This window comes from Thermobia domestica, chromosome 10 (assembly GCF_964235325.1).
Source record: "Thermobia domestica chromosome 10, izTheDome1.hap1.1, whole genome shotgun sequence".
In the NCBI taxonomy this organism is placed as follows: domain Eukaryota; kingdom Metazoa; phylum Arthropoda; class Insecta; order Zygentoma; family Lepismatidae; genus Thermobia; species Thermobia domestica.
The window spans coordinates 116439475-116463507 of NC_137463.1; the positions used below are offsets into that span (position 1 = coordinate 116439475).

General features: G+C 35.7%; 1 protein-coding gene across 7 annotated transcripts in view; it reads left to right on the forward strand.

The window, feature by feature from the left end:
* Window positions 1-24033, forward strand: part of LOC145662670 (putative fatty acyl-CoA reductase CG5065) — a 323802-nt gene that overhangs the window by 6874 nt on the left and 292895 nt on the right. For 3 of the 7 annotated variants that reach the window (XM_081728475.1, XM_081728474.1, XM_081728478.1), the window contains exon 2: window positions 7636-7786. The exons of 3 other annotated variants lie outside the window; for them this stretch is intronic. The gene's annotated coding sequence lies outside the window, so the exon portion shown is untranslated. The remainder of the gene's footprint in view (window positions 1-7635; window positions 7787-24033) is intronic. One more of the 7 variants, XM_081728476.1, reaches the window with a different exon arrangement.

A 24033-nucleotide genomic window follows, 5' to 3' on the forward strand; every position in this document is an offset into this window, starting at 1 on the left:
TTAAAATGTCTTATATGAAATTGACATTTTACAGCGTAAATAAACTTGCCATATTTTCTCCATGAGAATACGGGACACCTCAGATTCCCCTCCCCCCTCAACTTTACAACTGAATGCAATGAACTGTAGTTTGGTTATGAACATAAGTATAATAGGCCGCAGTGGCTCAGTGGTAAAGCGTTCACCTCTAGTGCATGGGGTTCTAAGTTCGATCCCAGCTCGCGCCAAGTGAGCTTTGTGGTGGACAAACATCTTGTGCGTGGGTTTTTTTCGGGATTCTCACGTTTCCTCCCACTTTTTCATTCCGTCATTTCATTCATTTCTCATCACCGTCACCTTGAGCATAGCAGGCATAACCGTGAGACTAAAAGATTTCATTTTATTTAATTTTCTTTCAAGAATATAATAGGCGAAAGTTCACTAAGCAGCAGCTCCTTTTCTCTGTTCGTACCCTGCAATTAATTGTACAGACTGAAGATGCTTAAAAACTTAAGATGTGCTATAAAAATGCTTTACAGGAAAACAATAGGCAAATTATTTAAATCAGTAGTACAATCTACCTTCAATATTCTTCGCGCGTTTAGCAATATTTATTTACATGGCTGTATTTGCCAAAATTACGTTCGTCAGTTTAATCTGATGAAAAGCTGATTTTTCTCCTTGTGTCGTATGTAATTATCAGGACCAGATTTACATTTTTCTAAGACCTGGACCAAAGCACAATTCTGTGCCCCTAGCCTCTGAAAAAGATTATAATTCTTGTTAACTTATCTAATGTGTTGCTGGAGAAAAGTTCAGTCATCTTCCCTGTGTTTGTAAATGTAAAAATACTCAAAGCCATTCCTTTTTTTGGAGTGTATTCGAGTTTCCATCAAGTGCAATGGAAAAAGTAGCATTGCAAATTTCGCTCGCTGTCAAGTCGAACATGATGGTGTAATAACTTCCTCGAAACTGTTGCATGCAACAGCGTACTGTTCATTCACTAATTACAGGATTCCCAGCCAATGTCAGAATTTTTTGTTACACTTTTCGAATAAGCTGATATTGATATAAGAAATGGAACGGAGTTAAAATACGGGACATTTCCCTGTCCCGACTAAATTTACGGAGACGCGAGACACGGGCCCAAAGCGGGACTGTCCCGTTTTTTACGGGACGTATGGCAGGCTTAAGCGTAAAATAAATAGTTTTATTGTTGATGTATTCATTTCCGATCCTTCTGCGTTTAATTCGGGAATTTCCCGAGCACTTCTTTCACGGCGTGTACATAAAATCTTCCACTAGTACGGAAATTTGAACTCAGCACTTGAAATAGTAAGCGTTACATAGTCTTCGGAACCCCGAGCAGTAAGCTTCTTAAATTTGACAAGAATTTTTACGCTATTGCTGGTGTTGATTCTACAGAATGTTTATTTGAAGGGTAGCAACAAATGACTGAACTAAACTGTTATTGTTGGAAAACCAAATTTTAGTTAAAGAAACTTCTGTTTTACATCAAAGGAAGAAATAATACTAATAGTTTTACTAATGTATTTACATATGTACTATTAGTACCGGCACCTATGACCTTAAACCCGTTAAACGTATGAGTGATAATGTCCTTCGGTGTCGCCAAGTCGACGAGCACACTATTCACGGAAAATGTTTTCTAAAGTACAAAATTGCTTATTTTACTTCAAATAGGCTACAAGCATTATCCATACATTAATTTGTTGTATAACACTATCTCAAGCTAAGGTAAGTTTTTTTTTTTTTTTTTCATCATTTAGTGCATTCAGAACTTTATAAAGGTCTTTTATTGAATATTGTTGTATACCTTAACGTGAAAGCCTCTAATTCGCCCAAGGAAAGTCTAAAATCTGATAAAAATCACTTACAATGTGATCACCTTAGTTGTACCAATAATATACTAACAAATAGGTCAAAAACCCAGGTGGGTTTTATAGTGGGTTTTTTCAGGTGGGTCCAACCCTGATTTTCATGTGTTATTTGCACAATATTATATTTTTTCGTACTTTCCCCATATAATTTATATACCCGGGTTTGATTTCTGGTGGGAGGTCATGTGGTTCCTGACCCCACGTCTCATATAGTCGTGATGCTGAGAGGAACGCTATACTGGTTTCGTGCTCCATATGTTTTTCAAATTTAGCAATTCAGAGCCTATTTTGCGATAGAATTGATAAATGTACTTGGGGAACACCTTGCATTTGTGGGAATCTTGTTTTATAGTGTGTATTTATGAAAAAGATATTTTGTAAAGTGATGAGCCCTTTACCTTTCTTTCTTTGAGAAAAGTTTGGTTTCCTATGTATCCAATTATTGCGGCATATTTGACATCTCAGGAGGCAGAAGGATTTACACATGTTTGAAATCTCAAAGGTCAGCCTAATCTAATTAGTACATAAATCAAAGTTGTAAACACAGAGAAATGCTGCTGAAGCTTCTTGCAATGGAACTACAGATTAAGGAAATGGAAATAAAACACATTAATGCATAATTAATAATTTTATTAAAGAGAGGTGGCATAATTTCAAACTAAGATTTGGCAATATCCACACATCTACAATTCCAAACAAGATCAGAAGCTAATAATTTATCTTACGATAAGAAAGTATTTTTCATATCATATCCAAACCTCAGTTACCTACTTAAAAATACTTTCTCACATATCTATCCTTCAAAGCAGTGTAATGCGACAAATTAATATATATTTATAATTATAATGGCATATGAGAGGATGATTTAAATGAACAAAAAATATATATTTAATCCAGGATATCTGAAAGATATGAAAGGTACACTCAAAGATATGAAAGGTACACTCATGTCCAAAATGATTGTCGCATATCTATAACTGTCTTTGTGTAAGAATATAATTTGATAATGATTTTCTAGGGTACTTTTAATACTGATACTAAGTATATAATCGGGAAATGTATATTTGTGGTAAATTTAATAGGAAAAGGATTATAAATCCGAAAATTAGAATGAATAAAACGAAATGTTGCTAAATGGACAAGAAAGTTTATTTTAGTTTTATTGTTCTTATTTACTGCTCTTTTGACATTAAATTTGCCACATACATGTCTTTGACGATTATACATATACTAACGTTATAAGAAATACCGGGCGAATTCGTTATCAAGTTATATTCCTACAACAACACATTTATAGACATGTAACAATTTTGGACATGAGTGTATGTATAGTCGGTTAAAAGGAATTCCAGAACGAGTATCCTTGAAATAGTTTTTTTTTTTTTATATATATATATATAATTTATTTTTAACACGTTGTATTATAATTAAACTCTGTACATTCCATTTAACGAACTAGACCGACTCCACTAGAGTATGACGTTTTCTGTTTGCGTATTTTGTCTTTTTTTGAAGGGGGAAAAAATGTTAATTCATAAATAAATTTAAATCTGTTAGTCTTATTTCATTTTTTTATATTGGGTATTATATACGGAAAGGACAAGACATAGAGGGATTTTTAGACCATAAATAAATTATTGTTAGAATGAGAGAGAATATACAAATTGTCTACAAACCATTACCATGTCTTATGCAGTAACTCAAAAGTCTCAATATATCACATGGTAGGGATTATGCCATGAGTACAATTGTCTTAGAAAAGATATTGGCGATAAAAATGACTAAGGAATCTATTCTGGCCTGTTTAAATGAGAATATTGCAGTTAGAGACAGGATGAAAATGAAGATAGGTAGTACTTTTGTCCACTCTATTCCTGCAGTTTATTACGTTGAACAACCGTGATTCTGTTTTGGGGTGTTTAGCCCAGTAATTAAATACCTCGTTGGATTTCATTGTGTAATTATAAAATCCAACCTTCTTTTATTTAGGAATTTAGTTTACATAGTTCATTGTACAGTATGTATGGTTTTCCGTAAATGATACAGTTCTCATTGTAAATATCACTCTGGTAGCTAAGAAATTTAAATGTACTGCAATCTTAATGAAATATCACTGAAAATGTTCACAGAATAATGGTGATTAGTAGTACAAACACAAAAATGGTTTTACTCTTGTCTCAGTGACGGAGAATCCGTGCAGCAGGCAGGAAACTTGCTGAATTTTCTAAGACTTAGTTTAACCGTACCTTATTTCCTTTGTATATTTTCCCGATTTTAATTATACCATACCTTCCGTTTTCTTTTACCTCAGTCGAAGTGTTTTATATAGTGCAAGCCTAATTTTCCGATTCATCAATGCCTCTAGTAATGTTTATAATTCTTCATTGCATTTTATGAAGTTATATTTTTATTTAGGCCTCCTGATTACCTTCTCCCCCTAATGTTTTGTTGATTACTTTGAATTACTGTCTTAAATCTTGAGTGTGTCTTGAGAAAGAAAGAAAGAAAAAGAAAACATTGTCGTTTCCGCACTCCACTTATTTAAAACCCAGGTATGTTATACATGTAATAATTGCATCCTTACAGTTTAGCAACCATGGTAATATGTATGATTTCTAGTTTTTATTTTTCTTTTTTTCCTTCTTTAGAAGTATTAATTACACAAGTGCAGTATTCACTAAAATAAATACAAATAAAAACCGTATTTCGTAGTGATATTTGATTGGAATTATTGTAGGTTACGCTTAAAATTTATTTTAATTTGACTTGTATCATAGTAATACTAGATGAAATCATTAAACGGTGTTGAGTGTTTGTGGGGGGTAAGTAATAATTATTCGATATTTACAACAACAACAAAGTTCTATTATTGGTTTCTTTGGAGTATGAAAATGCTCTTGGATGACTACAGCTTTACGTTACGTTGCTTATCATTGGCAAACCATTTAAAAAATCTCTGAACTTGACCTTTCTTAAGATGTAGACTTTTTTTCCGTCCTTCCTAGTAACAGCGAAAATATTATGGAAGAATTGATGATCTTGTATGTGCTGGTTGTTAGTGTTACATTTTCCGCTACTAAAACCGTAGATATGATTCAGTTCAGGTTGAGTTTCCGTGTACATTTTCTTGCTAGTTTTGCGGCAAATTAAAATTTCACACATAATTACGTTTAGTTTGTGTTAGAAGTCTATTTGGATGTGGTTAGTCCGTGGCTTTTTTTTTTTTTTTTAACCTCGGGAACTGCTTGATATTTACTCGTGAAAGACTTGGCTGTGATAGAATAAACGAATATTACATAAAGTGGAGGATAGTGACTTTACAGAGAAATCTTATTTTCGTAAAGTGTTAGTAAAAGGTAAGATGAATGCAAAGGAATCGTTAATAGATGTAGTACATTGTCCCTGTCCTTCATTTTTTTATAGTTTTATTTATTTTCAATGAAGCAATAATATCTATATATATAAAAGAGAACGTACAAATCCTTTGTTAGCTCATCACGCTAATACGGCTGAACCAATTTCTTTCATTTTTGGGGGGTTATTAAGATTTGGACCCTAGATGGTTTTTATCATATCACTTTAATTTTCAATTACCAGTGTCTTGAGATAATTGACCATTCAAGTGTCCATAACGTACAAATCCTTTGTTAGCTCATCATAGCTAAATCTAACCGTATTTATATGCAACCCACATGACCGTGTCACTCGGCGGGTTAACATAAATGACAGGCGATATAATGTTAACATTTACTCCAATCTTCTATGGTTTTTATCATATCACTTGAAAGCGAAAAAGTAAAAATTATCTAAGTAACAAAGTTTATTGCGTTCCGGGGTGACCCCAGCGAAGCGGGGTGAACGCTGCTAGTACTATAATAGTTGTCAAGCTCAAGAGATTGTTGTTGACATTTGCCTAAAGACGGGTTGAGTAATCAGAGAATAATCTGTCATTTTTTAAAATTATTTTTGCATTTATTGTTGAGAACATAATTATTTTAAACCTCATCAATATTCTTCCAATAATTAAAATATATATATCTTAATAATGAACAAAGCTTGATACCAGAAAAGTGGACGGATTGTATTTATTATTATTCATTTTGTCTGGTAAAGTCTGAAGTATCCATTTCTTGAACTTGGTAGATTCATTGTGAATGATTTTAACTCCGCCAAAATAAATTTGAAAAATAAGGGGAAACTTCCTATCTATTGGCGATTGGTGTACCTTTACACTCATCGTAATGGACCATAGATATGTGGAAAATGAGTTAAAGCTTTGGAAATCTGAGGCTGAATAAACTTGTTATTTCGATAAATGATAAACAGGTTTCACAAAGAATTTTACTCTGTTCCTCAGGATAACAAGACGGTAAGACGGTTCCCATTAGGATAAGGATAGGATTTTTTTTTTTTTTTTTTAAAGTTCTGTAAAAATCCTTAAGTAATAAACGTATTGCTAATTTTCCTTATTTATCTCTGTAATGACAAGATTTGTATTCAATCCGATTGCGCTTATTTTGCATATGAACACTTTTCAAAGTAATTTTGATGCTATTCACTGGCAAGCTGTAAAATTTTCTCTGCTGGCCTCTACGGTATATTAACACATTAATGTACTGTATTAATATTGAATGTGATGAATGATGTATATAGTATTATGTAATAATATATCTTCGACAATAGTAAACAAAGTTCCCTCTATTGTATTTTGCTAATTTCTGCTTATAAAAGGAATATTCGTAAACCTGTCTTTTGCAGTCAGTATATCAATTACAGACTCACATCACAATCCGCTGCAGCCGACTGTCGTAAGAACGATTTTCATTAGAGTATACAGATGTTTTTGGGTTGGGAAATGGATTATCTTTACACCAACAATAAAGCCAATGGTTAAGGTATTGTAACTTTCCAAAAATGGCATAAAGAGGCTAAGACCTATTAGATCAGCAGAAAGATCCAAAATTGGTACATGAGTAGGGCTCCTGTAGTTTCCAAAAGTCTTTCACAGATTAAAACAAATATTTCAGAAATATCACTTCAAATAACCAGTAAAGTCGATTTACCTCGTGGAAAAAAATACGTTGTCCGGTGACGATCAGATCACTTGGTGGCTCCTACCTGGAGATAATTAGAAGGAACACAACTACTAGAAGCGAAGAAGATATACAGTACTAGGGATATTGATATATATATGTTTTTTTTTCATTCAGTTGGCAAATTCTGTAACTTGCAACTTTATATCTAAATCGTACAGTAATTGGAAACATATGTACATTAGATAGTGTTTTTTTCTCAACATTTTGATTGATTGCCCAGTTATAAGAATAAGATAATTGTATTTATGAATATCCTCCATGTCTATACATCAAATTTTACGTCAGTATTCCCGGTTCCCTCTTTCTTAATATACAGATCATTATAAAGCAATAGCTGATTTGCCAAAAATTAGCGTAGACCTAACTACGAGGACACTAGAAAAAGTAATAATAGTATATTAAAGCCTGTCCTTTATGCAACGTAACAAGAAGAATACTGCTAATTGACAGATAAAGAATTTTCGTGATACACATAGTGTAACTCACGATTTTACGTTCTAGTTTTTATGATTTGGTATCTTTCATATTTTAGGTTTTGTGCCGTCTTAACAGCTATCAGTAATTATATATATACTTAATAATTCTTTCTTAATTGATTATCCAAAGTGTTTATTTTATTTTCAAACTTTTATGGTATCTAAATGTTCTTTTTACTGTAGGTTTTCTAATTCTAGAAATTCTTGAAAAGTGAGACCGAAGTGGAAGATGAAGCTATACATGTTTCATTGAGACGTCAAAGCAGTAACATATGATGTATTGGAAAACCATACACTATAACATTTACAGTGTGTTAAGTAAACTTAATACGTGGTGAGTTCAGAATAAATTGGACAGGTTTTGGTGATGGTTGGAAAATAATGTGGTTAATGAATTGTGTTGGTGCACTGTGTGCTAAATCTGAGTGTGGAAGCTTTTGCTTATATATCTTTTATGTTCTTAGTTTTATCAGTAGAATTGTAGATACAGGGAGCGTAACTAAACATAATGACAGCTTGTCAAGCGGTATGCTGTTTCCGAATTGTTTGGGATAGTGAACAATGAGTTTGGTTTACGAAAGATATAATTTTCTTGGAAGCTTTCTGCAGAACAACTTGTGTGTGCCCCACAGATTCAAGTTCATCTGTACTACATTATGAAGCAGAATAATATTTAAAAGAGACGAGGCTATTTTGGGGCAAATTTATAAGTTTTAATAACAATCACCATCATAAGCAGTTTTCTATCATTGGAGGGTCGCTTGACATGAAGTGAAAACCTTCCGTGCATTACAGTATTGAACTAATATCTTCAACAGGACGTAAAATGTTCTCCTATACTGCTCTTCATCAATTGAATTACTCTTGCTGTACATGTTTTCTTCAGTGCTTTTACAAAATGTTTCAGAATGCATAAAGCTCTCCATCAGCTGTAATTGTAATTCTTTTCCGCGCATTTTTTTCTTCTGCAAGACTTATAAGAATACAAATGCACAATCGTCTAAGTACTTTACCATCATTAATAATTCATTTGCTGGAAATTATTTCACTTTACTTTCGCGGAACTTAATATCTTCTGGTTTCCTCTTGTCATACCATGTCATCTTCCTCAAGATAGTTTCTTAAAATTTCTAAACGTTTTCTGTTCCTCGGCATTTATCTCGAGAGTTGTTTCCGTCCTTGTCTCCTGCAACACTCCTTGTTGTAGTACTTCATTGTTTTATCTTCTACTCAACTAATTTTCTACTTGCCATATCCACATTTCTAGCTGTGCTGCATCAGTTTTGAGTATCAACAGAAGTTGAGAAACTCATCCATATTTCTGTACAAGACATGGGGTGACTGACTTTATTTTAGCATCTTTTCCAAGGACTTATGAAATAGCATGTCCTTTTCTGTCCTTTTAACTTCTCGTTCACAGTTGAACTCTTCCGTAATGCTACTACTTAGATGCCTAAAATTAAAGGACGGTTTGTGGTGAAGAACTGTTATGTCATGACGAAAAGTTTAGGTGAAGGCCTATTGTATGGAATTTCTAAATTTGCGGCAAGTGGCATGTCAGTGAGCAGAGATTTTATATGATGAGGTTCCTAAATCTAATCACTTGTTTCGTTTTTCCCCCTCATCTTCTGTAGTTGACAAGCTCTCTTCGTCTCAGTTAACCATGCATATACTAGGTTTTTGTGGTGTGTGTGCGTTTTTTCTTCTTTCGATATTTTTCATAGCTTTTCCACAAGTTGTCTGGTATGTTATTTTCAATTTAAATTTTGTAACAAGAGCCATATTATCTGCAAAGTTAATATACTTAACCCTTCTATTTCGTATAACTTTTTCTAGTAAGAACCTTCGTTATTTGTAATAGCTATTAACTAACTGTCATCAACAACCCTGTCCCGTATCCCTACTGATAAATTTCCTTGATATTTTTCCTCATGCTCTACCCCTTACTCGTTAGGAAGTTACCTGTTTCTTATATTTTTTTTCGATCTGTTTCCTGTATTTTAATCTTTAACATTTTCATCAGAATTACGAGACGGACTAAATGGCCTTAGATGCCGAAAGCCCAGAGAACTAAATCCTAAATCATCAGAGTTTCTGGATTCCCTGAAACAAAGGTCTTGCAGGAATCAATAAACTTTGTTTATATTACATTATCTTGGTTTGCTAATCCTCGTCTGCTTTGTCATTGTTCAGAACTCTACTTCTAGATCTTAATTTTCTATATCATTTCGAGCGTAAATTTTTGTATTACTATTGTGTATGAAGATTATTATTTTCTTTGCAGTCTAACAGTCGAAAAGTTTAAAATTTCTCACCGCCTTTGTTCTTAATTTTATTTCATCTGAACTCGAATAGCCTGTGATTTTTTTGTTTTTCTTTTCATCAACTTTCCATGTTTCAGCATCCATCTTCTTTTTCTTTTCTCCGGGATATTCACTTTAGTTGGTTATTCAGTTCAGACAACGAATTTGTGGTCTGAAGAGAGATCGGTCCCAGGCAGAATTATCACATTCTTTAAATCATTTCGGAATCTTTCTTTTACCATTGTAGAATCTTTGTTCATCCTTTAAGAACTTTCAAATATAGCTTATCCTATAGCTCTGGCTCAAACAATTGCTTCCTCATCACTAGTGAATTCTGTTAGTAAAATTCGTTGAGTCGTTCTCATCTTGTACTCGTTCCTCTAAACTGTCTTTACCTATTACACTACCTTTCTATCACTTCCCTACAACAGGATTAAACTTAGGCACTAAGTTACTCGCACTTCTTTCCCGCTCATTTCATTTTTTTTTAACAATAGTTTTCCTAATATTTCATAGTGGCAGTGGTTGATACAAATTCTACTTTCAATCCTGTTTCAGTCTCTTGTCCACAATGATTCTCTCAGCAGTAGAACTTTTTATTTTTCAGTACATTAATAGGTGCTTTTATAATTATGCTTCGCACTTCCTAACTTTACACATTTTTACAAAATAAAAACTATGTTACGTTATTTCTTCCGATTATTTAATTTTCCCTCCTGTGACATGTATGTGTGTTCTACGTTCCTACTCCTTGACTACTACTTTTTTCACTTTTCGTTTTTACGTTGCTAGTTTCTCAACCAGTAATCCCTCCCAAGACACCTCGAAGTTTTGAATAGTAGATCATATTTTACCTATGGAGTATTTTCGCGGCGGGATATTGTTCCATATTTCAGTGCCTTTTTGTGATAAACTACTGTGATTTCCCTGCTTTCAGTACCATAGGTTTCATCCTGTAAAGGCATTCTCTCGCCTGAAATTTACGGAAGAGTTACCGTAACAACGATTTTGCAACCTAGACTACTGTAGAACTGCGTGACAGATAGTTATCCTGGATGTTTGGTTACTTTAGTTCACAACAAATCGTTCTGGACAAGTCTCGTAGTTGTATTCTACGCGCGTGTTTTTTTCGTGTTGAAGTACATACACAACAGACGAAGCATTTGTTCAGGGGTTCAGGAGGTATGTTCTTCACTTCTTTCTTAGAAGCTTCTTTATTTTTTTTCGATTTAATTTCTTCTGTTCCATAATAGCTAGTTAGTTGCCAAAGCTGTTGTCTGCACAAAGAAAATTAATGAAATTAAGTTGCAGTTGTACAAATGAACTGTTCCGATCTTCAAGTGGGGCAAACGAATAACTTGTGGTCAGAGAATAAGCTAGAAGTGTCTGAAATTTGTAGTGAAGTTTCCATAGCAAACGGGATAAATTAAAATTTGTTGGGTGAAAGAGGTGGAAAATTAATACTACTAACAACGGATTACGTAGTGAAGTTCCTGATCAAGAAAATTCAGTGGCAGAGTAACTGTGCTTGTAGTAAAAAACTTCAACATACAATGCGTAGTGAATACGAAGTACAGACTGATATTTAAGCCGGTGACGTGAGTGAAAACAGGGGAAGGAATGAAATATCAATAGGATTTGTTTAAAAGTATTCCGGGAAACAAGAAAAATGAAGTTGGGAAGATAAAAGAAATTTTGATTGGTGGTGTATATATAGCATTTGGGAAAAGGCGCTTGGTAGGTTTCAATATTCAAAGAATAGCATCAGGGTTAATTTGAGCATTTGTGAAGTTTGGTGAAGGAATATTTTGCTTCATTTATGCCAGTGTGATTATGGTGAGGTTGAGTGAAGTGTGTTCAGGTGTATTTCAGTGGCTACAACAAGGAAATAAAGGCGTAAAATTATTGTCATTGCTAATCAGATTTTTATAATAAAATTTTTATGGGTATCGGCATGAATTTAGTATGCATGTAACAAAGTGGAAAAATTTATTGTTTGCAAGTGTTGGTATGAATTGTCGAAGTGACATGAATCATTAGAAATCTCGATTTATTGAAAGACTGTCAATGACGAGCTAGAAAACCAAGGACCGTGTTTGTAACGCTGGTGTGGTGAAAACTCAAAATATGAAAGTAATGAGTACATGTATGTGAGGTTTCGGTTGGGTGCATAAGTCATTCCATGTTAAATCAACACACGGTCGGAATCGACCCTTACAGATTGCAATGATACTTTGTATTCTGACCGCTATGATCAGTGTGTGAAGCAGGCGGAAAGCTCAAGTTGATTTCTGATCTGGTTTCGAAATTACAGATTTCCACTTCCAAAATGGAAAATGGAGTTGATAAATGGATTAATTTAGGTTCTTCATAAATTTATTTATTTATTTATTTTTTCATTTCATGTTTGGAAGTTCAAATCTACTCTGGGTATTGCGTACAGCTTAGTTTGGAGTGAACTTAAAAGCTTTTTGGTTGTCACTACAGCTTTGTCAGGAAAGTATATAGTCGGCCTCCTGAGGTCGCAGGATTCACCTTTCACACTATATCCAGAGCAGAATTCAGAGAGCATATAGCTTCCCAGGATATTTAAAAGATACAGATGTACCACTTGAATAGAGAAACGTTATTTTCACTTCGTCTTTCCACAAAACACACGCTAGCCACCGCCTGTTGTTATAGATTGCAGATATGTATCAACTTATGCCTGCCACTATCAGCTTTTCGTCGAATTTGAAAAGTGGCTGTTCTATTGGACACTGGCAATATGAAAATATCATGACAAAAATTTAGGAGATCTGAAGCTGCAACGCGTGAAATTCTGTATCCCAAGAACTGATTTTCCTTTGCTGAAGCGGTCATGTAGGAATGTTGCTGACTCGGTGAACTTTTCTTGACTGTCCAGTAAAACTTACCACTGCCCAGTCAAAAAGCTGCCGAAGTGAAGAATGGTATTATATGAATGCTGCTCTTGAGTGTGCCACCAAGCCCATTACAAGGCCCCTTTCCATGAGCGGTTGCAGCAAAATGCCATTCACCCTCTATGCCAAAATATAATTTTAAAAGGTTTTGTTTCAGTCGAAACTGGTTTCTCAAGAACACAGCAAGTTTATGCTGGAAGCAATATACGCCCGTAGTATTGTGTTCAAGACACTTCAAAGTTACAGCATAACTTACATGCTCCTTGTTTCTGTCCCCTTTAGCGTGCACTACAGTCATGATACCATCTTGAATTTCCTGGAGAGAGAGGAATATACTGAGAGGCAAAGAAAATATGGGGGGGGGGGGATGGAGCTCTTCGTTTGTATACCGAAAAAGGATAGTTTTATTATTTGCCCTACATTACAATAACAGATGTATGGGAGGAGACTTAGTCTTCAGAGGGTGTCCCCCAGCTTGTCCCTCTCCGTCTGGCATTGTTACTGACTATAAATGAACAGTGGTTTGCTCACTAGTCCAGTGATAGTTTTGCGTCTCATACTATGCCACAAAACTTACTTCCGTTCATTTTACAAGAACCTAAATTAAAGCGACCTTCAATGCCTCGTTTGGAAATGGAAACTTGTAACAAATAATCCCATGCTGATTCCAGCATATTTGAGGATGCATTCATATATGAATATATATATATATATATATATATATATATATATATATATATATATATATATATATATATATATATATATGAAACTTTTCAAAATATGAATTTTTGAAAAGCAAATCCAAATTTTAAATTTTTCGAAGAAAGAATTTGTACAATCCGCGGCAAAAAACCTGCAACATGAGAATGTAAGTTTATTGTGATACTACGCCTAACAGCACAGGGAATCAACATAACGTCTAAGTGGCACGAATCACGCCAAGATAAACCTCGGCGTTCTTCCGTGAACACTTATTTTGGAGCAAAAGACTTCGTCATTTCACAATAAACTTACATGATTATGTTGCAGGTTTTTTGCCGCTGATTGTACCATTTGAAATTCGTAAGCTTTAAAATTACGCATTAATGAACGTCCTAGATCTTTTAAGTTAATCAAAATGCCAATCAGTTACACATTTTGGGTAAATTGTAATGACTTCGGAGAGTCTGTAATGTTGAAATCAGTTCACATATCAACCTGCAATATCAGAGTTTATTATTTTCCAGTGGCACCAAGAAATGCACAAAATGTCATTAAACTTGACAATGTAAGATGCAGTTTGTTTGAAAATTGGGTTCATTTGGCATGGAATGGCTCGCATGTATTTGTGGATGTGTGAGTACTATGCAAGGGAGTATGTGTGTGTGTGTGTGAGAGAGAGAGAGAGAGAGAGAGAGAGAGAACCGAAACATCATAGAATTATCTGAGATTCAGAGGCGTCAACTTACATTAGTCTTCTGGGCTGGAATTCTCAATGGTTTGCCATATTATTATCGTCAACATTATTATTATTATACGCGTCTCGTTCTGCTATTCAGTTTATTTAACTAGTATAGTTCGTATGCGAGAAGCAAAACTTGGCTGTCATTGTGGCGCATCATTTTATATTCTGTATCAACAGTAAACATTTTAAATAATTCGCATAGGTTTCAAATAAGTAAACAGTTTGTATCCGAGGCCAGTATTCTGCCTGTTATTGAACTCTGAACCAATCACACAAAAAACGTACGTTAGCTTTGGGGTACAAAGAGACACTCAAGAAGTCTCCTACCATCTGAGGTCATTGCAGTGGTTCAGATCTCACTTTTAATTCTACTTCTCGTTCCATATAATCTAGCTGCTGACTTAAGTACGTAAATATAATAGTTACTCAATCAGTATATCAGTATCAATAAATATAATAGTTAATCAATCAGTTGAAGGACTACAAACTTTAACTTCATCCCGTTGTAACAGCATGTGTTCGTCCAGACCGTCACTTTCAACAAATAAGACATGTGCGGTATGTTTCGTATTGATTGCCCGCGATTAACGAGACACCATACAAGTACCTTTGAATTTTGATCCTTTGAAGTGCGGAATATAATGCGATAATGCTGTACGTAGGCTTTGTCGAGGACACTAACATTTTTATGATCAGCAAACCATCGACACCTCTTTCATAACGGCAACCTTCATAAGAAGCTCTTTGGTGCAACCTACTACTCCGACATCGTGGTATACGGTACAAATGGGCAAGCAAACATGCATGATAGACACACCATGTCCTCTTCACACATAAGTAAAAAAATCAGCCTTGCAAATGACAGCAGTGTGTGTACGGTGGTATTTTTCACAGACTCTGCATGCAGTTCATCACTGTCCCAGCCACCCTGAGGGTAGAAGTAATTCGGAACACCAATATCACAACGCTGTGGAGCCTCACATAAACACTTCTTTCACACGACTTTTCTCTCCTTGGAAATCGAGATTCTTTGTATGGAACGGCCTTCATTTGTGTCCCTCCTATCGTGCACGCCTAGAACCAGCAGAAATGTGTAGTATAACGTTTCCTACAATCTGGATATATTTTGAAAGATTTCCGTAGGATCGTTGATGAAGAACAGGATAGACCGACAAACGTCGCCTCGGTCGTCTGGTGAACAGCGTGTCGCCACTTGGCTGCATTACTGCCAGAGTTGTTGTGAATCACTACTGAGAATCTCTGCACGACTGCCTTAGTAGCTAGACTATTATATACCACATTGTCAAAAAATAGCAATACATGTGTGTGATTTCGTTTTTCCCAATGAATAGTAGGGTGCTCGATGCCTTAGTGGTAAAGCACTGGCACTAGGAGCCTCTGTTTCCGTATCAGGCAATATGACTGTGCAGTGCCGTATGCATGCTTTTTCCGTGGATTCTTCCGTTTTTTTTTCTTTCTAACATTTAGATTCTACCATTTTTTTTTTTCAGCAATCGTTCCATTTCCAGTTATCCGTGTCCTTTAACCCAAAGACATAATTACTAGTAAGCTAGTGTACGATGTAACATACATACAGAGACACACGTAAGTAACTAATGTAAAAACCAGATCTTAATATTAAACTTAGCTTTTATTCGGAGAACATAAATAAATTTTTGCATATGTCGAAACTGTATGTTAATTTTGCATGTTAATGTATGTTTGTTAATCTTTGCGTATGTTAATTTTGCAAGTCACTTCAAAATCAGCGGCGGAATATTGTGGTTCTAAGTCATGTTGTGCTAAAACAACGTTACCGCGTTCTCAGAAAGCTCTAGTTTTGTGTTTCAAAGCATCAGGAGCTATTCCTTATAGGAACATATCCTTAAAACACCATTAGTGAGACAGGTTCTACTTATAGAAATATTACCAAAATTTAGGACCATTGCCCACTGCATCAGCCTAGAAATTCATGCCTTTTCATGTTCATTATTAATGTACCTAATAACTAGTACAAGTATTAAGTCTGTTCAAAGCTATCATAGGCAGCTTTCTTTGAAAATGAACATTGTCAATGTGGCCTTTAAAACAAAACAAAACAACACAACAACAACAGCCCCACCCTTGTCTAGGGTTTCTCAACCCTAAAGAAACAGATATGCTGCAACCTTCTTGAAATCCGAAACTGTAATATACAGACCCATAGGATTATCACTAGATCAAAGGTGCTGAAGAGTCTTAAGGAAACGTGCTTGGATTCTCCTAATCTTGAATCACAGTCTTTCTTGTATTCAATTTTAATGCACGGATAATGAATCTATATTCATAGTCTAATATTGATGGTTTTCTTTTGGGAAAGCTGATGGAAGAAGGAGGAGAGAGGGTGCAAGTATGATAGTTAAATTTTAAAAGCAGCTGTTGTTGGCTGATAGTAACCGAATATTGAGGCATTGGGAGATGGTATTCACTGCACTTCTACCAGAATAGAAAATGGTATAACTTGAGACGATAGATTCCACATAGGTTGATTGCGGCTCAGATATAGGCACAAGTATATGCATGTGTTTCTTTGTTATCAGGGGAATGATTCGTCTCAGGACAGGACACTTTAACTCGTGAATGGATGGCCGGTACCCTATGGCTCTAAACCGGCCTATCCTTCAATCTGGCAATGACACTTCGAGTTTGAATTTCCAGATCACTTTTATGAGACTCTTCTGAGGAATTGTAATGGAGTACGCCCACTATTGCGATGGCAAGTTACAGCTACTGATGGAGGAAACTTTTCCAGTTAGTGAGAGTATCGGTGTACCTAATGTTGGTTCTGAAGCATTAAGATAAACTCATTTGCTCTTGCGATGTCAAGAAGCGTCACAAAAATAATCACATCGTTTGGCAAACATAGTTCAACCCAATCCTCCGGGAGCTTAAAAAAAAAAGTTACTTTATGTTACGGTAGAGGTAGTTACGTGAGAATAAAACCAATAGCACGTGCAAGTTGTTCATTTGTAAATTGGAAGAACCTCTTTTCTCCTTGCTGGATGTGTCTTCATATTTAACTCACCTACCTTATAAGACAGAAAGATGTGGCGACTGAAAAATTTGATTGTTCCCAAACTTCTTGTAAGTGCGAAAATACCAACGACCCATCATTGTCCACACAATCCAGAACCGCCAGGAAATGTCAAAGCAGTGTGGTAACGTTCAATTAAACTATACTTCACTGTGCTGTTTTGGTTTCACCAGATAAACCCATTCCAAAAAATGCATGGACATTGAAAATCATGAAACCAGTCCTTGTGAACTGAAGAAGTGGTGTTATTCCTCAGAGCAACACAAAATTATATGTTGCGACACCAATACTCGACATTTCATCGTCAGATCGCTGTTTATTCTATTCATTAGAAAACCATCTGCGATTCTAAAATCCTCGGTAAGGTGACACACACTAAATGACTTCTTTGGTTCACATTCTACGAAGTTCTACTACCGTAGAATATATAACCTGCCCTATGATGAAAAGAGGCTATGGTCGCTGAGAGGAACTATTTTTGATTTTCCAGGTACGTCTTACTCTGTTACCGAATTTTTCTTTGTAATGTCGAAGTCCGAAACAACTTTTTTTTTTTTTTTTTTTTTACTGTGATTATTTTTGTTTAGCATTATCTGTTGGGTATTGAAATTCGAGCAAAGAGAAGTAATATGCAATTGCTAATAACAATGGGGTTGTATTGTTTATTTCTAGTGCGTTCTAAATTGGAAACTGAGTAACTGTGACTTAGTTGCTTAAGGTCGTGTTTGAAAGTTCCATAGTAAGGGCGAAGAACCTTTGAGAAGAGTTCGAAATTAAGTAAGATGTAATTAGGTTGTAAAGATTAGTGAAAATAAATAAATAAATAAATAAATAAAAGTATGAAGTTGTTTTCTGTTAAACCTAACGCTGATAATACTAAGTCTCCTTGATTTAGATCAATGATGGATAAATGACGATCCGCAGGCCGAATCGGGCCGCTGATAAAAAATTAAAAAGTACGTATGTGATTTATTTTCTTTAACTCCTTGCGTAACAGGAAGCGTGTAATTGTCCACCATAATAGACCTGAATCGAGACGCGGGTTTTAACTGTGGAGGTATTTTCTTTAACGTTTCGATTACCAGCCCATTCTGCAAGATAAGGCCTCTATACCAGACAGATTTTTAGAAAAAAAGACGCATTATGTAATTACTTTCAAATGTTCATACCTGAGATCCTAATTGACCTACACACATGAAACCAGAAACAAGGTACACAGAACAGAACGAAAATTCAAATGCACGATTTATGCACTTTCAGTGAACCGTCAGATTGTAGAGGAAAACATAATCCAAAATCCCTCACCCCCCACTCCAAGCGTGGTTCTTATTTTATCGTGACCAGAAGTGCGTTAGAAATTGCCATCACTGATTTAGATTGTTCCTTACCTGCAGAATTACAGTAAAATCTTCTAAATAATAATAAGCGTTACTTTTATAATAGTAAAAGATAATATACTACGAGCATATTTTACAGCTATTTCACTTTTTCCTACTCCTCCCTTAGGCTCAGCAGTATTTAGCTTTGGGTTTTAAAAATATTGAATACTGTCTTGCCTGTAGAAAAGAAAAGATTGTGTCTTATTTTTTTATTTTATTTTATTTTATTTATTTATTTTATTTATTTATTTATATTTTATTTATTTTGTTTTGTTTTGAAAATTATGTCCTTCCTTTTCCTATTCTCATTCCATATATTCTATGCATGTTTTGAAGTATTTGGTCTAGGAATTAATTCGTGCGGTTTTACAAAAGATGGCGTAACTAGCTTATTGTCCCATAGTTTCGTTGATCCAAACATGCGTTGAAAACTACTGTCATTGAGCATCTTGTTTAGTATATGTCAGCTGCTTGAAGCGGAAACAACAACATTTTTTCTTCAACTGAAAATGGCGCATTTTGTGCCTGATAAAGTGTTTCTGCGGGGAGTTATTCTTCATTGCTTTAACATGAAGAAAAGTGCTACCGCAAGTCATCATATTTTAGTGGAAGTGTTTGGTGACCATGCTCTAGCTGAGTGAACGTGTCTGAAGTGGTTTGCACGGTTTAAAGGTGGTGATTTCAGCTTGGAAGACCAAAAGCAATTTGGACAGCCAAAAGAATTTGAAGATGAAGAATTGAGAGCATTGCTTGATCAGGATTCGTGTCAAACGCAGGACGAACTTGCAGAAGCATTTGGAGTTGAGCAAACAACAGTTTCCAAACGTCTCAAAGCCATAGGAATGATTCAAAAGATGTCTTATTGGGTTTCACATGAATTGAAAAAAAGGACGTTGAAAGAAGAAAAACCGTTTGCGAATTGCTGCTTCAAAGACAGAAAAGGAATGGATTTTTGCATCGAATTGTAACTGGTGATGAGAAGTGGATTCATTACGAGAATCCTAAACGAAAAAAGGCCTGGGTGAAGCAAGGTGAACCAGGTCCTTCACAACCGAAACGAGATATTCATTGTGCAAAGGTTATGCTGTATATATGGTGGGATTTGAAACGTGTGGTGTACTATGAACTTCTGAAACTTGGTGAAACTATTAATGGACACCGCTATCGACAACAATTAATGCGTTTGAAGCAAGCTCTGGCCTGAAAACGACCAGAATGGAATAACAGGCATAATAAACTTATTTATCAAGATGATAACGCTCGACCACATGTCGCAAAACCGGTCAAAACCTATTTGGAAAATGTCGGATGGAAAGTGTTACTCCACCCGCGATATTCACCAGACACTGCTCCGTCTGACTACTACTTGATCGATTGCATGAATAACGATTTGATTGGACAGCGGTTCACTTCTTCAGAAAATATCGAAAAATGGATCTTTGATTAGATTGCGTCAAAAGATGAGGAATTCTTTCGACACGGAATCCGTAAATTGCCTGAAAGATGGGAGAAAGTAGTGGCTAGCGATGGACAATATTTTTGTTAACGTATTCATTTACTTCGTTTTTGAAATAAAGCTTCAATTTTTATTAAAAACCGCACGAATTAATTCCTAGACCAAATAGTACATAATCAGACAGTTCCAGTGGGTCTATTCACGTGCCATTCTACTATCAAATTTGTCCATAAGGTATTTTTTTCATGAGTTTTATTCTAATAAACTTTATATCGAGGTAGATGCATAACTTTATTTTTCGACCGGTCGATACACCTTGTCCAGTATTTGTATGCCTAGCAAACAATAATGTCGAATTTCTGCAAAATAGGCATATGTGTGAGCATGATCTTCTCACCGGGTGCGAATCTTCCATCCAGTAGCGTCATTTCAAATTATACCAGGTTGACAATTTCCGCCCCAAATAACTCTCATGCTTCCATCGATTCAGATTTGTAAATCTAAGGAGGAAAAGTTGAGAGGGACCAAATCTGGAGAATATGGTGGATGTAGCAGTTCTAGTGTAATTCGACAGTTTTGGGCATGGCAGTTGCAGAGGTGTGGGTCGGGGCGTTGTCCTGGTGAATGGGGCCGCTTTTCTAGAAGTTCTTTTGGGAAACGTACTAATGAGGGAGACATTGTAATGACTTGTAATCATTTTATCCCTTTTTCAGGTAGTCTATGAGAACGATGCCATGGAAGTCTCAAATAACCATCACAATAAATTTGAGAGCCGATTAAACAGTTCTTGCTTTTTTGAGCATGCATTCTTTTCCTGAAATCCACTTCTTTGACTTCTTTGCTATCTAGTTGATTGTAATGTATCCAAGCTTCATCAACAGTTACATAGTGTTTCAAAAACTCATTTGAATTACTCTTCCACATGACCAAACACTGTCTTTGAATGTTCATGTAATTCCACTTTTAATCTACAACGAGCAATCTTGGCGCTCATCTTGCAGACAGCTTCCTCATAATCAAGAGGTACCCATCGCCAAGTGGTTGGGAGCAGTCCATCTAAATTTAACATTCTCTCCCTTTCCCCGCCGTAGTAGAGGAAACTAATTGATTATGACAAAAGTAATAATTTTATAGATTAAATTTTATTTAATGTAGAGTTCTTAAAAAGCATCATTATGGTATAATTGAAGTTCAGATCTAAAAATCACGTTCGTCAGAGATATTTACCATCTTTGCAATATCGCGTATATTCACTCGACGATCTTCCAATGCAATATGAATTCTATTCACCATTTCCTCGGATGTGACTGGCGTGGGAGACTCGGGTTCGATTCCTGGTAGGAACTCATGTTCGGATCCCACGTTAAACTGTAGATCTATGTCTCATATGGCTTTGCTGCTGTACGGGACGCCAAACTCAAATTCAATTCTCAGATGACCTTTGGACACCTCGATCGTTTAGCATTGTTCTTGGCTCGTACGACCACAGTAAAATCCTGTGAACCACTTTTACACTATTCCATGAGACGGAACAGAGTCTGTATAATACTATCCAAACCTTTGTTTCGTTTCCTTAATAGTTTTCCCTCGCAAAAGTAGTACACATTAAACATCATTGAAGCCTAATCAATACACAACTTTTTCTTTAAAACGCTAGCAACAACATTATAACAAACAACAGACGGTCGAAATTCTCAGTTTATTTATTGAACGTTGTTAACTTCAATTACAGTATGAAACTTGTGATCGGAATGCCGTGAAGAGTCACGAGTTATCTATCGCTCCTCATGCGAATGTTGAATTTTAACTTTTATATAGTACGTTAGTTACACCTTACACCTGCCAAGCACGATCTGCATTCCTTCAAATTAGTTTTACGTCAGATTTGATTTGCTCAGGTATTGTTCTCTTACAATAACGAGGAAATAATGTGAGGTAATACTTGGCAATGAATGTGTAGTATATTGTCATAAGTATTTTAATTCTTCTAACAGTAAATAATAAATACTTGTCACTACCCTAAGTATTCGAAATATTTTAGCGAATAATCGTGTTTTTCAGGGTAAAGGAGGCATATAATTAACGGAAGTCAATGAATTGGTGGGAGGAAAGGGAGAACCCTGAGGAACCCATGGACGCGATGTCGGTCACCACAAACTCACTTGGATTGGGATCGAACCAGTGACCCCTCGCACCAGAGATGTGCACCCTGATCTACCATTGATCTACCGCTTCCTAGATACAATTTGCTGTGTAATTCGCAGTGAATTGGTTTGCGTTTCTGAGAATCTAAAAGGTACCTAAAGAGACAACATTGGGTTTTCGAGAGTGCGTCCTTCGCTGAGATTTAACTACGAGAGACATTTCGAAAGTAAGTTTTGTCATTTTTTTTAACGGAAGCTTTATTACAAACAGAAGAAAAAAACGTCATTACAGAATACACTATTTTGGCTGTTTGTCCACATAGTCTCTGCTGACATTGATACATTTGTCGAACTGTCAAATCAGATTCGAGCAACTCTGCTGGTAAAAAGACAGCTCTCAGCGATTTAAGGAAGTTCTTCACAGTCTGTTGCACCTCCTTTGCTTTCGAAGTGATGTCCCAATAGTGCTGACTTCAACGCAGCAAAGACTATAAGTCTGATGGGGCAAGGGTATAGATCGGGTGATTGAATTTCTACCATCACAGTCGATGGATGTGTTCTACAGTATCCTTTGCTGTGTGGGGGTCTTGCATCGTTGTCCAAGAGTAAAACTACTCGATTCAAGGAACTTCGTCTCTTGCGGCGAATGGCGGATTTCAGTTTCATTAATGTGTAGTAATGCCATGTCACATTTACATCCAACGCAGTGAGGAAATCCTTATCGCCCCAGAACACTGTGGGGGGTTAACTCATTTCCTATACTCTGTCGGCGTTTTTTGCAATCGTGGACGAATGCACAGATCGATGATCATCATCTACATTCTGCCTCCCTTCATTAAGCATTGCACACCAGCGCCCAACCATGACTATGGAAGAACATGACGTCATCTCCATAGCCTTTCTATAGTCGTCGTTGAATATCTGAAACACTAGTCCCACGCACCCATTCGTAGCGCAGGACATCAAGCACTTCCATTTGTGACCTCGTTTCCAACACATTTCGTTCTGCCATACTGATTTGTACTCGACTGTCCTGGGGCACTCTGGTTTGCTACTTACCGCTGTTCTTCGACATTCTATGCATGTGTCATTACTCCTCTCGTCATGACTTCAGAAAATATTTCTTTTGTTGTGACAATATTTGTTTTTTTTTCATATTGTAATACAGCTTCCCTGTAAAAAAAAAAATAATTATTTTTGGAAGTCCCTCTTATATGTGAAATCAGAAGAAAGAAAAAAAAAATAAATGAAGGAAAGACAATGCTATACTACTTTGTCTTCAAGTAGTTTACATTAACAGTACATTAAGAGCTTAGATATATCGCACTTTGCTTTTAATTTATAATCGGTATCGCCTTTTTGTGACTTTGAGTACAAATCTACGATCAGATACCGCTTCAACAGCTTAATGTATATAAAAAGGAATACTTCCAAAGTTCCGTTTATCTCTGAGTCTGAATAACATTTAATTAATATATTTTTATTGGATAAAACTATAGTTCTTGCTAATGGCCGATAGGCAGCTGGACTCTATAAATAAATATAAAGCGTGATAGATTTATCTTCCAGGGACCACCTGATTGTTGTGGATGCGTTCCTTTTCTCTGCTGCAGCCGTCACAGTGATGGTCAGTGAATTCAGTGCCATAATTGCGGCCACTATCCCGTTGTCTAGGAGCAGCGATTATACGCTAGAAAGCTGGTTTCTGTGACACAAAAATAAGTTTTGAGCATAGTTTTGAATCTTCATGTTCTGTCGTAGTGTTATGGTAGCATTAAAAATGTTAAAAAATATGTGTAAATTTCAGTATTGAGTTTGGTCACACACAAAATTGAATACTGACACATGATCATAATAC